At 37.2% G+C, this 2,702-nt stretch overlaps 1 pseudogene; it reads left to right on the top strand.

The window, feature by feature from the left end:
• The first annotated feature begins 351 nt into the window (after positions 1-351).
• Positions 352-1,728, top strand: LOC145787261 (uncharacterized; annotated as a pseudogene).
• Positions 1,729-2,702: the final 974 nt, after the last annotated feature.

Genomic DNA, 2,702 nt, shown 5'->3' with positions numbered 1-2,702 from the left:
CAAAAAGTGTGTAAGAGATCAGACTTTCATATCAGCTTAAATCAATAGTTTTTGTCATGTAATTTTCAGTTAACAGGCAAAAATGTTAAAAGTGTATCAAATTACCTTCCCTTCCCCTACTACTCTCTAAACCCTTGCCAACCTGTTTCATCCTAAAAGGAGGATCATCAAAAGGTCCTTATTCAAATAGCAATAAATTATGTTACCAATTCATTTTAATTTTATTGCGTTATGTCCAGTTCATGTTGATTAAAAAAGTTTCTTAGACTTATAGGCCATAAAGGGGGTCCACGCAAACCATTTTTTTTCAAGGGGTCCGCGTTAAAATAAATTTAAGAACCCCTGTTGTAGATGGATTCAAGTCAAGAAGAAAAAGCAATTTGTGTTAAGTGTTACGTAGACAAGGCTATCAGACTGGTGATTCACTGTGTCATGTTGGAGCTTATTTCTGCGAGAGTGATAGTACCACACACTCTTTGGACACTATAATTGATCATGCTTTGAAACTGGATTGTGAAACACTGGTCGCAACTCTGCAGAAAATAGAGAAAATGGCCATATTACGTATCCATACATCATGTCGTAAGTTCTTGAGAAACCATGCGAGATCCAAGAAACGTCCAGTCTCAAGCAATGAACAATCCAGTAGCAAGAGAGTATCGACCCGGTCAGATGAACAGTCGTTCAACTTTAAAAAGCAGTGTTTATACTGTGGATATATTGTTGTACGTTTGATGAACACCCTGGCACCCTGATCGAAATAAATTTGAAGAGGTACGGACAAAATCGTCAGGAATATATTACGTAACACTTGCTTTATACCAAAGTATAAAGGAGACGATGAACTTGCTAAAACTGTTCAGAAACGAATGCTTAGTGCACACGACCTGGTGGCTGCTGAAGCCAGATACCATGCAGAACAAGGTTTGAAAATGATGCTCAGTGTTCAATACCTGGTCGTCCAACATCCACTGAAAAAATGACATTGTTTAATGCTGCATGTAAAAAAATGGAAGATGATAATATGGACTTGTACAGTTGTACATCGTTGCAAAGTTTCATTCCATGATGCAGGAACGTCCGCCCCGTTAGCTCAGTGGTTACGCGCCCGGCTCAAGTTCATGCAGCGCAAGTTCGACTCTCGTGGTGTGCGCTTGAGCAACGCACTTTCAGGACTGCTCTCCATTCAGCGCCACCTAGTGAATGGAGTAATTCCCAGGCAACAGCAATCGAATAACTTCACTCTGCCAATCTCGGTAACCGGCCCTACGTTAAGTATGCGAAACTACCAGGAATAACCAGTCAAGGTTTTGTCAGTCCGAGGATAAAAATTCAAAAACCAAACCAACATGGGATAATATATATTCATTGAAGATGACCCAAATAAAAGAAAAGTATGGAAATTCATTGCGCTTAGTCGAAAGAAATAGCAAGAGTAAAATTATTCTCCTTGACAGTGTTAGTGGAATTGTAAGTAAAAAATGGTATCAGGAAAGAGACAGCAATGTATCTTAGGAGACTGAGCACATAGTTAAAACTTCAGCAAAACTCGTAAAGAATGCCATAAAAAATCATGAACACGAAAGCAGTACGTATCCTTCAGTTGAAGATATTCTTGGCACAGAAAACCCCCATCAACCTGAATTGCTGAAAGTATTCATAAACGAATTGGTTATGGCCCCAGTTAAACAGGTAGGCCTAACATTATCACAAGCCTTGTATTACTAGGCTATATTATAATGTAACCGTTGAGGAAGAGATATGCTGCTCACCTGCGTTAGCTTTTGATTAAGTGTCATTATGGCATTAAGTTCAAGTATTAGTAAGTCGATGCAAAACTTCAAGGAATTTTAGGGAAATGTGCTTCCCCTTAATTCAGATATAGTCAGTCACTACTTTTACTTGAAGAAGAAAGTAGCTGAAACTAATTCTAAGTTTTTGAAGAAAACACCCCATTTCAAAGATTTGAAAGATGAACTGCTGAAAGATGTAGTTTGCATATGGAATAAAGCTGGTCTTCCAGTGCTTAGCAAACAGAGAATTGAAGCGAAGTTAAAAGACGTGATAAAGAAGTACAATACAGCAAGAAAGAAGGAAATGAAACGAAGAGGTAATGAGGTTAATCAAGAATGGTTACAGAACTTGTTCGATATATGCATAGCCGTAGGAGAGTAAAAAATTTTGGGGGGGCGAACAAAATTTGCCCAAATTTTCCAAACTTTGCCCAAATTTTGCCTTTGCAAACATATTGTGAAAAACACAATATTACTCACAACCTCTGAGATAGTGTAGTCTAAGAACTCCACAATCATCAACTTGGCAGTGTACAAAAACACAGGCAGCAAAACAAGGCTGAATTAACTTTAAACTAAATAAACCATCAAATTGAAATAAGTCACCAAATTCAAAAAACATTCATCAACTTGGCAGTGTACTATAAAAACACAGGCAGCAAAACAAGGCTGAATTAACTTTACACTTAATAAACCATCAAATTGAAATAATTTTCTTGTGGCACAAAAATATGTATATATATATACAGGCCTAACTGGATTCAACAACAAATTAAACTGAGAATTCAACAATAACTGGACAGCAGTGGCTAAATATCCATGCCCTCAGATCATTTCAAAATCTCAAGACTCAAGGTTCGTAAATTTGCATTGAAAAAATCTAAAATGATAACCTATTTACTCATCAAA

Source organism: Aplidium turbinatum, chromosome 18, assembly GCF_918807975.1.
Source record: "Aplidium turbinatum chromosome 18, kaAplTurb1.1, whole genome shotgun sequence".
NCBI classification, from domain to species: domain Eukaryota; kingdom Metazoa; phylum Chordata; class Ascidiacea; order Aplousobranchia; family Polyclinidae; genus Aplidium; species Aplidium turbinatum.
This window is presented reverse-complemented; position numbering and strand designations above follow the sequence as displayed.